Here is a 12,840-nt window from a genome sequence, read left to right as displayed (position 1 = left end):
GCTAGTTGAAGAATTGGAAAAGTACCAGATCGATATAATAGGGGTGACTGAAATAAAAAAAATAAAGAAACTGGTGAGATCTTTCTGAGCAATAAATCCAAAATGTTATATTCAGGTAATGACAATCAGGGAAAAGAAGCAGTAGCCATAGTATTCAACACTAAATACGAGTCTAATCTTCTTGAATGGCAGGCAGTCTCAAGTAGAGTTATGTAGGCAAATATCAGATTGGGGGAACTGGAGACAATAAGACTTATTAGTGCCTATGATCCCACAGAAGGTTCTACTAAGGTAGAAGTGGAGGAATTTTTTTCAGGCTTTAGAGAAAGCAATTGCAACAATGAAAAGTAAAAGTTGGTCCTAGCAGAGTAGGAAATGATTGTCAGACATACAAAATGTTTTGGGAAAATTTGGAGAAAAGTGCAAAGCTAATAATAATGGCAAATACCTGTTGGATTTCTGTTCAGGACATGGACTGGTTATTACTAACACCATGTTCCAACATAAAAATGTGCACAAATTCACATGGAGAGAAGAGGCGAGGAATAAGAAAAGTCTCATTGACTATGTTATTGTCGATAGTGTTGATAGTGATGTTTTCTCCCTGGAGCAGGACACCAGAGTGTACAGAGGATTTGAAATTGAAAGTGATCACCATAAATTAAAGATACCAAGAAATGATATACTTGGATCACCATTTAGTCTTGAGCAGAATAAAACTGAATTTCATACTGAAAAGAAGAGCATGTAAGAAAGTTTTAAAGTGAATAAAAGCTGAACAGCTCTCAGATGAACTGCAGACACAAATATTATTCAAGAAAAAATGAAAGAGTTTGAGAACAGGAAACAAACCTTGGAGAGAGAGAGAGAGATTCAGTGCCAAGACCAGAAGAAAACATTGATTGATTCAGCCAGAGAGGCATGTGGTGAAATTGTCTGCAAGGATAGAAAAATCAGAACTCCAGGGTGGACACAGGAAGTTAAAGAGGCAGTAAAGGAAAAGAAGAAAACATATCAAAAGTTCCTAGCAAATAAGTCGGCTTGTACTCTTAGGGAATACAAAGACAAATGCAAGAATGCTAAACACTGTGTAAAACTAGCTAAACAAAAGTCATGGGAGGACTTTGGCAAGAACATAGAAAATAAATATCAAGAAGGTGGTAAGATATTCTGGAAGTTGTTGAAGAAGCTTAGAAATGGAGGAAAGAGTGCTGTAAAAGGAGTTAGAGATGATAAAGGTTACATGAAAATAGGAGAAAAAGATATCCTTGAAGTATGGAGTAATTACTTCAAAAAATTGCTATATGAAATTGCTATGTTGCATTTGCTGCATGGAGCAAAGATGCAACATAGCAGAGCAGTGGCAGAGTGCTTTGAGTTTCATCACTACAAATAGACCTCTTGAAGCTTTAAAATGCCGAAGCTGCAAACTAGACATTTCAGAAAAGAAAAGAGTTTGTTATGTAATTTTGGTTGTTAGTAGACTCATGCCAATTGTGCCAAAATCAACAAATTGGTGCTCAATCCTAAGCAACAGCAATCAGTCACTTTTCTGTCTTCTGTGCCTCCCCACTGTTAAACAGTTCCTAAATCTTAGAAGTGCATGAATAGCCTGGAACAGCACATTATCATGCTTGATACACCCTTCTTCTGGAAAAGTCGACACAACTAAAAAAAAAGCGCGAAGCAATTCATGATTACATTCTCGAAACTAATGTCTGCAATAGATAAAGCGAGTAAGCTTCGTGGCCTTATCGGTTCAAGATAATTGAGGCAGAAAACAAAAAGAATGATGCCATCATCCCGAATTTCCATTCTGAAACTGACACTTATGCTAAATGATGGCATTTGCAGACTTGCTGAACAATGCAACTTTGACCCAAAGAAAATTGTAAGGTGTCATTGCTTTGGGCCCACGATTATACGGAGAAACTGAACAAACTTCCCGTGCTTAATAAAAGTGACCAACGATAACAACCTGACAAGCAGGTCTGCATTCACACTGTCCATGAACGACAAGTCAGAAGGTATCAGTCTAGCATCATGTATACAAGCAAAGCCAGATCTGATCTATGTGAGTGGGAAGAAAGCAGCAATTACAACAAGAACCAGATGGGAGATGACAAAGTGCAGATGAAGCATGGACAATCAATTATAAAGAAGGAAAATACTAGTGAGAAAATCAAATGCTGCAAATAACCTGGATGGAAACTTGATCCCAAATACTGCACAGGAAAAGTGTGGGACCCATGTAGTCAACAGCAAACTTCACAGACCCTTCCAGTTCACAAATATATACACTCAGTTCTGACCTTAATGATGTTCATTTCCACTTCCATTCTGCAAAACCTCACCTATTTTTCCCTATAGAAACTCAAATCTCGACCTCCTCAAACACTACTAATCTCTGCTTTCTCCCAGCTACTCTCTTTGACTTCTTTTGCATCAGAGGTGGGGGGGTCCGAGCATATGTTCGCTCCCATATACCATGCCAGAGAGTATCCAACCTGGCAAATCTCCTAATTTTGACCTCATTTGTCTAAAAATTACTCTACCTCATACTCTTTTTTTTTTAAGGCATATTTTTTGCCAGTTCTGTCCCTAAATTTTCTCCACCTTTCGTCCGACAATCTACTAAATATGGCTGCCCCATCTCCATTTACATGCTTTACAACACTTCACAGTATCTTATACTCCAGTTATTTCTTTCTCTTATTCTAGCCTTTTTTTTTTTTTTTTTTTTGTTATATGGAGCATTCTTCTCTCCAATGATCTTTGAGCCACATTTTTTTTTTTTTTGGTCATTGTCCATGTCTCATTTCCATAGGTAAACAGTATCTATCATCAACGGAGATTCCATCACACGCAAGGCCTGCCATTACGGCAAACTGAAGCTATCTAGACAACTGAATCGTCTGACCTTCCTAAAACGCTGCCAGGATAATCAGGTAATCCCAAATTGTGTAAAATTTAACCACCGTTTTGTTTCACAGAAAGCTCTCCGTATCTACAACCGGATGAGCCGGGCTTTACATTGGGAGCAAATCATTGCTACATACGGTTCCCTAGCTGACGTAAACAGAGCTATTTTAGCACTAGAGAATGAGCTTTCAAATATGCTAAATCACGAACTTTGGTCAATTCTACATGACATCTCGTGCACTGCGGCAAATAAAGAGTCGACATATCAACAAGTTTGATAAATTAAAAAAGAACTCTACGTCCTAACCAAAACTACAAACCAACACTGTAGTTAACCTTTCTTCAGTCATCTTGAAGCCTGAAGCACTCATTGCTCTGTCACATGGTCACAACTTCACCATTGCTCCTAGGAAATTACCGCCCAAGGAATTAATGATCCAGATTGAACGCAGGATTCGCCACCTTCCAAACCACATCGCCAACAATATTAGATTGGATGTAGCCTGTGTTCTCACAAAAGCAAAACCACCAAAAACCAGCATATCCATTAGTGAATACAAGTCTCTACAGGAATCGAAGAAAAACAAAGAAATAGTTATCACCAAAGCAGATAAGGGGAACGGCACTGTGGTACTAAATCATAATGACTACACAGGTAAGCTTAAGGCTTTACTATTAGATTGAGCTACTTACCTCCCCATTGAATACAATCCCACCAACTCACAAATTAGAAAACTCCATAGGCTCCTTAAGAAGGTCACTTCTTGGCCTGTGGAGATTACTAATAGACTAAAACCATATAACTCCAGACCCACCCGTATATAGGGGCTCCCAAAAATACATAAAGAAAATGTGCCATTACGTCCCATAGTAGATGGCATTGATTCCCCCACTTACAAACTAGCTAAATATTTAGCCAAAGCGCTCTCACACTATACTAGCAACACACCATCACACATAAAAAACTCAGCCCACTTCAAAGCCAGTATAGAAAACCTTACACTCCAACATAATGACATAATGGTCAGTTTTGACATCTCCTCCTTATTCATAAATGTCCCCCTCAAAGAAACCAGACTAAATTTCCAAACTAATCCAAACTAAATTTCCTCCCAATATCTCAGCCCTATTTCAGTTCACAATGAACTTAGGCTATTTCATTTGGCAGGAAAAATTCTACAAACAGATAGAGGGGACAGCCATGGGTTCACCACTTTCCCCACCCTTGGCCAACTTTTTTTTGAAGAGACTTTTGAAGAGAAAGCCTTAAACTCTGCCCCACAAAAACCTACCACATGGCTCCGCTACGTTGATGATGTGTTCGCTATTTGGCCACATGGCCCAGATACACTCCTCTCCTTCTTAACACACTTAAACAACCAACACCCTAAAATCAAGTTCACCCTAAAAAAAGAGGAAAACAATAGCCACCCCTTCCTAGACAAAACACACTAGTCACCTGCACCAACCTGATGGAATCTTGGTTTTCTCAGTTTATAGAAAAATCCACTCATACAGGCAGATACATTCACCAACAATCCCCCCCCCCCCCACAACAACAATATGGAGTTATTAAGATGCTTTCACCAGGACAAAACTAATCTGTTCAAATGACCAAGCCCTAACTACTGAACTAAATCACATCCTTAACACTTTCTCAGCCAATGGCTTCCCCCCCCCCGCAAAAAAAAATCCAAAAAATACTAAAACCAGTTATCCACACACCCCTTCACATAAAAAGATTACTCTAAATCCATCACCATTCCCTACATCCGAAGCACCTCAGAAAAAATCAACAAAATCCTAAAAAAACATGACTTGACCTCTTGTTACAGATCATATAGAAAATTGGCATCCCTTATCTGCTCCACTAAAGACCAACCACTTCCCCTAGACCTACCTGGTGTATACCAGGTCCCTTGCAGCTGTAAATTGTCCTACTTTGACCAAACAGGCAGGACAGCAAATATCAGAATCTCAGAACACAAGGACTACATCCGATTTCGCCAGTACAGCCACTCTGGGCTTGCAGACCATGCTCTGGATACTTGCCACAGAATAAGGTGGAAGAAATGCCAAACCTCAACAAATTTGGATGCATGAGACTGCCCCAAATTTGGGAAACATATATCAGAAGAACTTCAGCCCAAAGGCCAAGAACACCTAATATAGCCTGCCAGGGGGCGCCATCAGAACTTTAGGAAAACGGTAGCTTCCTCACTTCGTTTCTCATTTGCTGTGATGTGGTACTTGCATGCACGTGTCTTTATCTTAAGTTCCCATGAAGATGGCAATGTGACATTGCCGAAATATCGGAAAGTATATATTAAAGTTGATTTAATTTATATTTCTAGTGTATGCTGTGAATTCCTTAAGTATTTAGTTATCAAGTGGAATAATGTATATATTAAAGAGCTTTCTTTTTTAGGCATACATGTAAATCTCCTACAGATAATCTTTATACACCCAAAATGCTTTGTTTCCTTGTGTGATTCTTTTACTTTATCTTGTTTTTCCTTAAAACTAACTAATTAACTAAGGTAAATATAGTCCTCCACAATTTCAATACGATTATCTCTTAATTTAAGTTCTGTTTGATCTGAGTTTGTCATCAGTTTGGTTTTCGTTAATCTTTAAATTTTTTTTCTAGCTTTTTCTATCAAGTTCACTTAGCATTTCCTGAGCTTCTTTTTTTTTGCTAAAAGAACAATATCATCTGCAAAATATATATCAGATTATTAAATCTGATGTATATTTTTTCCAGTTGATGCTAATTCCCTAGTTTTCTCATGAGATGTTCTTAAAGACTTCTTATAATGTAGCAAAAAACATTTTAGGTCATATAAGATCTCCTTGCCTTACTCCTCTCCCAATAGCAAATTCCTTTCCCAGTTTTGTACTGGCTATTGAGTTTTGATATACAGTATTTAATAATCTGATGTACTTTGTTGGGATGGCATATTGTTTTAAGCAGTTCATTATTTGTGACTGATATAAAGAATCAAAGGCCTCTTTCAAAATCTACAAACACTAAATATGAGAGTGATCTAAAAAGTTTTCAGCCTAACAATGAAAAAAAAAAAAAAAAAAAAAAAAAAAAAAAAAAAAAAAAATTATAATTTCAAAGTTATTTTTCTTTGTCAACATAATCTCCCTTAAGACTAATACATTTATTCCAGCGATGCTCCAGCACTATTATCCCGTCCCTGTAGTGGTTCTCAGTAAGATCTGCAAAATATCCCTCTACAACTGCAATCACCTCTTGATTTGACCAAAAACATTGACCAGCAAGGAAGAGTTTTAGTTTTGGAAAGAGACAGAAGTCAGAGGGAGCCAAATGTGGGGAATAGGGTGAATATTCCAACAATTCATAGTGCAGATCCCTTAATTTTCCAATTGCCAAAACACCTTTGTGGGCAGAGCATTGTCCTGATGAAAGATGATTTATTTCTTCTGAAAACTGGGTCTTTTCTCACGAATTTTTTTCATCTAGTCTGGTTAAAAGATCAAAATAATATTCCCCGGGTGTTGTTTTACTCTTTTCAAGATAATTAATAACCACAATGCTTTTAGCATCCCAAAACACTGATACCATGACATTTCCTGCTGATGGAACCAACTTTGTCTTCTTGGGCGCTGAACAACCGGCTTCTGTCCACTGTTTTGACTGCTGTTTGGATTCTGGTGTGTAATGGTGAATCAAAGTCTCATCCATAGTAATATGCACAAAATCAGTTTTATTCTTGTTAAAATGCTCCAAGCACTGTTCAGAGATTTTCATGAGAGTGCGTTTTTGATCTGCTGTGAGCAAGTGAGGCACCGATCTTGCGCAAAGCTGCTTTCATTTGCAATTCTTCATGCAAAATATATCCTACGTGTTCTTTTGAAATGCCTATCTCAGCAATTTCATGCACTTTGTCTCGCCGATCATCAAATACCATATCGTGCATTTGATCAATGATTTCTGGTGTTGTTACACTTTTTTTGGACATCCTTCACGTGGATCATCTTCAAGGCTGGTACACTCATATTTAAACTCGGCAGACCATTTCTTAACTGTCGAAAATGAAGGAGAAGAGTGCCCATAAACTTTTATGAAGTTCGAATGAATTTCTTTTGGCATTAAACCTTCTTTTACAAAGAATTTTATAACTGCACGTTACTCAGTTTTATCCATTTCAAGGGATACAGACAATACTTTTGCTTCAGACTGATAGAATGACTTACAATTTCACATAGATGCTTATGACAGATGTACCAACTTGGAAAAAAAAAAAAAATTTGCCGATAGTGTTGGCATCTATAGTCGAGGCTGAGAACTTTACAGACCATCCACGTATGCAGGAAGATTATATTCATCTGCTTTTTTTTTTATTACTTGATTAATAGTATGATTTACTGGGGATATGACCTATTGTACAGAATCATGCTTGAACTTTTATTATCTTTCCTTAGATGCTGAATTTCTTCAATCCAACTCCACTAACTCTGCCAGCCCAGTTGGCTGAGTGGCTAGCACACTCACTCTCCAACCCATAGGTCACAGGTTCTAATTTCACAGTGAGCATGGATGTTTGTGATTATCTTTAGGTGGAAGATGAATTTCATCGCCCGGTGTGAGACCACCACCCCTGCTTATTAGAAGCCTGAAGTGGCTTGAAAAAGTTTCTATGTTTGGTCTCTAGAACAGGGTTTCCAGACTATAAATAACAAATTACAAAAAAAAATATTAAAAAATTGATAAAAATGAAAAAAAAAAAATCCTTAGCCTACCCATGGTACAAATGTACTATAGGTTTACAAATAACCTTTTGTGGGTAGGAACCACATAAAAAAAACAGTGAAGTCATCTTCCTCTGAGACTTGTTCACAACACCAGCTGGGTGACTCATTCCAACTGCACAGATCGAGCAGGTAAATGGGACTCTATCTGCTTGATCTGTGTCGAGACTTTTGCAATCACAAATGATCTCAAACAAATTGTTCACATGCCCACCAGAATACCAGTCAACCACAACCACTCTCAAAATACACTGGATCTCTTCCTCATTAATGACCCATCTAAGTATATTGTAAATGTTGTCTACCCCATGGAGCAACACATGCTCACTCACTCACATCCATGCACTGTATGGCATTACAAGAAAGCCAAGTGGGATGATCTTTGCAACTTCTACACCTCATGCCCATCAGATTACTGTTTCCAGCCATCTGAACCAAGCCTATGTGCAAAACGAATCACTGAAATAATTCTCTTCAGCATGGAAACACTTATTCCCCTGCTCCACCCTAAATTCTTGTCCCCTATCTAAGCTTCAGTTCTCCCACAGGTGTGCGAAGGCTGTACAAAAGTCAGACATAACACAACTTGCTTGCATCCAAAGCTCCATCTTCCTATACTGCTTACACCAAAGTCAGGAATAGCCGCAAGAAAATTATCACCACATCAAAAACTGATTTTGAGAGGGCTAAAAGCAGGAAACTTGCATCGTGCCTAAATGACAGCCAAGCCTTCTGGGCACTAGCCAAAGCTACTGGCCATAACTTCTGCCCAAACTACTCCCACCACAATTACACTCAGAACACTGTGGAAAGGTTTGAGGAATATATCTCCAAGGTTCTTGACTGAGTTTGCCACAAAGATCTATTAAATAAACTCCTATTAGTCGGTCTGTCCCTCGACTTCTGCAACTGCGTAGCCAGCTTTCCGAATGGATTTTCAATTCGAGTGATAGTGGATGGCTACTTATCAGAAATCGATACAACTAATTTTGGGTCCCACCGGGATCTGTTTTTTCGCACACTCTCTTTCTTCTATATAAACATCCAGCTGACTGCCAATCAAGTACAATGTGCTGTAATCAGTTGGTGATGACAGCACATTGCACTCCTTTTCATTTGACTTGCAAAACACAAATCGCCACAACCTACAGAACTCTAAACTCTACCACTTTAAATTCTGATATTCAAAACATTTAGCAATGGGGTTTGGATAACCTTGTCAACTTCAATGCTAGTAAGACACGGATCTGCATTATTTCCCACAAAAACACCTGCTCTTCCAATCTTACCCTTTACAATACCCAAATCTCTATTCAAGATGAGATTTATCTTCTTGGAATAACTGTTAACTTCAAATCTCTCTTAGCACAAACATATAAAAAATATTGCCTCTTCTGCATCCAAAAATCTCTTTCACTCAAGGTGCTACTTTAACTCCAAACAGCTCCTAACCCTATAGAAATTACAAATCTGCCCAACCATTGAATATTGCTTTCAACATCTGAGTTGGTCCCCTAAGAGCTCCCTGAAAATAATGGATTCCATACAGAGACGAGCAGTTAAACTGATTGATGACCTCTCCACTCATTCACACAAGCATTCAGTTTCTGCAGCCTGCATCTTCCATAAATACTTCTATGGCTGCTGTTCATCAGAGTTGGCATCAGTAATTCCTCCACGCTCTGTCAAATCTCTCTAGACATGTGCAGCATCTAACACCCTCTCACAACTCCAAACCCACAAAAAAAAATTCTCCTGCTCTGTTCATCCCTTCAACTGCTGTTTTCTGAAATAGTCACCCACCACGTTTCCTGAGGAATACAATCTATGGAGGAAAATTCAAATATGAACAAGTTCATTATTGCCCATCCATGGTACTAATGTAGCATACTATGTCTGGTTAATGTGTGTGTGTGTGTGGTGGTGGAGGGGGGGGGGGGAATCAAGAGACTAGGTTAGCAGCCTGTCTCAAGATACGAAGTAGTCTTCCTCAAGGAAACAACAGATTTCAAATATGAAACCAATGGATTGGACAAGGAAATTGAAAACAAAATAATTTGCAAACATGGACTTTTGAACATAATATCCTTAAATCAAAAAGATGAACTGATGAAATTAACGAGTAAAAAATTATACGTGTCCATAGTCCTGAAGATGGAAAACAGAAATAAATGCAATTTACAAAGAATTACAAAAAAACTCTAGATGAAATAAAACCAACAGAAATTTTCACTACAGCTGGAGATTTAATGAATCAGTGTGCAACATAAAAATGGAATTTAATCATTACAGTTTTGTACAGACAATGAACTGAGCATAAATATACTGCATTCCACCACATAAAGAAAATCATAAAATAACATGGAGAAATACCTTAGAAAACTTACCATAGTAGCTTAAATAATAACAAACAAGATCATCAGGCCTTGAAGAAATAACTGATATCTGAGTTCTAGTATCAGGTGATATAGGAACTGACCATGAATTATTTGCTGGAAAATTGTGATTCTGGGGGAAAAAATAAATAAAAATTAAAAAGTAAAAAAAATATAATAATAATAAAATAATAATTCAAAAACATAACACAAAGATTAATTAGATGAAAGTAAAAAAGTTTCAAGTTAAACTATTATGGGAAGAAAGCATTAAAAAACACTATACCAACAGAGAATAAGAGAACAGTTTAATAAAAACAGTTCTCTAATATTAAACAAGCAGCATAATATGAGAGAAAGCAGGTAGAAATAAAAGGGGTAGAGATGGACACCTGATACTTAGAGGAAGTTAAATCACTGGATAAAAAACACCTTTTAGCACATCTGCAAGATAAATTGAATGAAAAAAAGTATGATAGATATAAAAATTTAAGAAATGCAACTTGCAGCAAAATTTGGAAAATGAAATGAGAATGGTAAAGTAGCCATTGAAAAAAAGTTTGAATATATCAAAAATCAAACTAAATTATGTGTATATAAACATATTCTTAATTGAACAAAAATGCTGGGAAGAACATTTTATTAAATTATGTTTGGAGGATGAAAAATAATTACCTGCAAACATGAAAGATATTTAGAAATTATATAATGACAAATAGAAAACATTTTACGAAAGATCAGAAAAACAGATGGAATAAACAAAATACAGAATTGGTCATTAAAAGATGAAGTAAAATAATATTCAGTTAACTATTTTTATTATATGTGCATCTCCTTGGAGTCAGAAGGCTCATTGTGGGAGATCCGTGCTGCCTATTATTTACACAACATGTATCATTTCTCTTGTTAAATTCATTCATTGAGGCACTCACAACTATATCTCGCAATCCATTTTGGTTATTTGCCACTCTCCAAGCAAAAAAATCTAGTCCACACACACCCTTACTAACCACATTCTTACACAATTTGCAAGGATGGCAGCTAGCATTCTCTTGTCATGTATTGAAAAATTTCTTATGTGTCAATCTTACAGAATTCCTTTGGTAACTTATAAGTTTCTATCATTTTCCCCCTTTTTCTTCCTCTCAGCAAAGCTTTACAACTCACATACTTTCTCTATCTACCTTCATAGGGAGCATTCCACAGACCTATTACCAGCTTGGTCAATCATCTCTGAATACTCTCCACTGCCACCTCCCCATCACCAAAAAAACCAGCGACCAGATCTGTACACAGTAGTCAAGATGAGGCTAAATCATACCTTTGACTTTGCTGAATCATACAACAACCTTTGACTATTCTGTCAACTTTAATATGCCCTCTGCACTATCACTCCCAAACTTTAGCCTCATCAATTTCTTGCATCCAGATGCAAAATATAATACCTTACATTTTGTAAAAAAGAGTAGTGGCCCTATTACAGAGCCTTAAGATAATCTCCTAGATTCCGCTTCATATACTACTCTCTGGTGTTTGTCTGCCATCCTTATGTAATAGTTTTCCATGTGGTATTATGTCAAATGCCTTTGCAAAATCTTTGTATTATCATGGTGTAATCATTTCCTTTAGCAAATTCCACTGTTATTTTATTACAAAATGTGAATAAATTACAAAAGCCAGACATACCTTTTACGAAGATGTGCCCCCCCCCCAAAAAAAAGTATTATATTCCTATCCATTCATTCCTGAATTCTACCTTTAACTAACTTTTATGAGACCTTAACCACCACTTCTGGGATACTAACTGGTCTATAATTTGTTACTTTTGTCTTTCAGGCACCTTGTAATGAAACAATCTTACTTCTTTTTTTTTTTTTTTCACTCTCTTGGAACCTTGACAGAGCTGAGACTTTTAAGTTACAAGTTCATCAAAGGTGTTGCTAGTTCTCTTGCACATGTGCAAGATAACTAGCTCCAGAACTGGATGGCATGTTGGCCATCCAGTTCTGGAGCTGTATTCACACTGATATTTTTCAATATGCTGAGTACCTTCAGTTCTACTTCAATTTTACTTCTACTTCATTTCTTCACTTCCACTTCAATTCTCATATCACTCTCTGTCACACTGGCAACTGCAGAATTTCTAGCTGGATGATATACTCCTGCAAAGTGATCACTTAGTAACTCAACTATTTCTTATGCTTCTGTCAATTTTCTGCCACCACTGATTGAAGCTATACTTCCATAATCATTCTCTTAGTTTCATGGCAAAATAACTCTTCAGAATTCTTTGGCCTGCTTAGCTAATTTTCTCTTGTAATTTGAATTCTCTCATGATTTAGACTTCCTTACAACACTAGTAATCCTTTTTGCATGTAGTTTTATACTGCTCATGAGCATACTGATTGGCTTTTATTTTATATTCCTTCCACAATTTTTTTTTTTTTAACTTACTGTTTTATATTGCTACTCATCCATTTAACTCCACTTGGTTTATCATCCTGAACTTGGGTATGCAGTCTGATAATGCTTCTCATGCACTCTTGACATTCTTTTCCTGAAGCATCTTATGCCATGGCACTATTCCTAGCCACCCTCCTAATTTTATTATTATTACCTAACACCTCCAGGGGGGGGGGGTCCAAAGACTCGTTGAGAGAGGGCACCTAATCTACAACTCTGTCTCCACCAACTACAATGAACCACAACTTCCATCATCTACATTAACACCATCTACTGCCCATCATCACTAATATTTTCA

At 37.1% G+C, this 12,840-nt stretch overlaps 1 protein-coding gene across 6 annotated transcripts in view; it reads right to left on the bottom strand.

Moving 5' to 3' along the window:
* Window positions 1-12,840, bottom strand: part of LOC150107182 (uncharacterized) — a 141,700-nt gene that overhangs the window by 40,078 nt on the left and 88,782 nt on the right. For 3 of the 6 annotated variants that reach the window (XM_090391721.1, XM_090391720.1, XM_090391719.1), the window contains exon 3: window positions 10,092-10,212. The exons of the other annotated variants lie outside the window; for them this stretch is intronic. The gene's annotated coding sequence lies outside the window, so the exon portion shown is untranslated. The remainder of the gene's footprint in view (window positions 1-10,091; window positions 10,213-12,840) is intronic. 6 annotated transcript variants of the gene reach the window in all.

Source organism: Typopeltis vanoorti, chromosome 4 (assembly GCF_054136105.1).
Source record: "Typopeltis vanoorti isolate ZY-2024b chromosome 4, IOZ_Tvanoo_1.0, whole genome shotgun sequence".
Lineage (NCBI taxonomy): Eukaryota > Metazoa > Arthropoda > Arachnida > Uropygi > Thelyphonidae > Typopeltis > Typopeltis vanoorti.
Note: the sequence above shows the minus strand (reverse complement) of the source record. Positions and strands in the feature narration are given on the sequence as shown.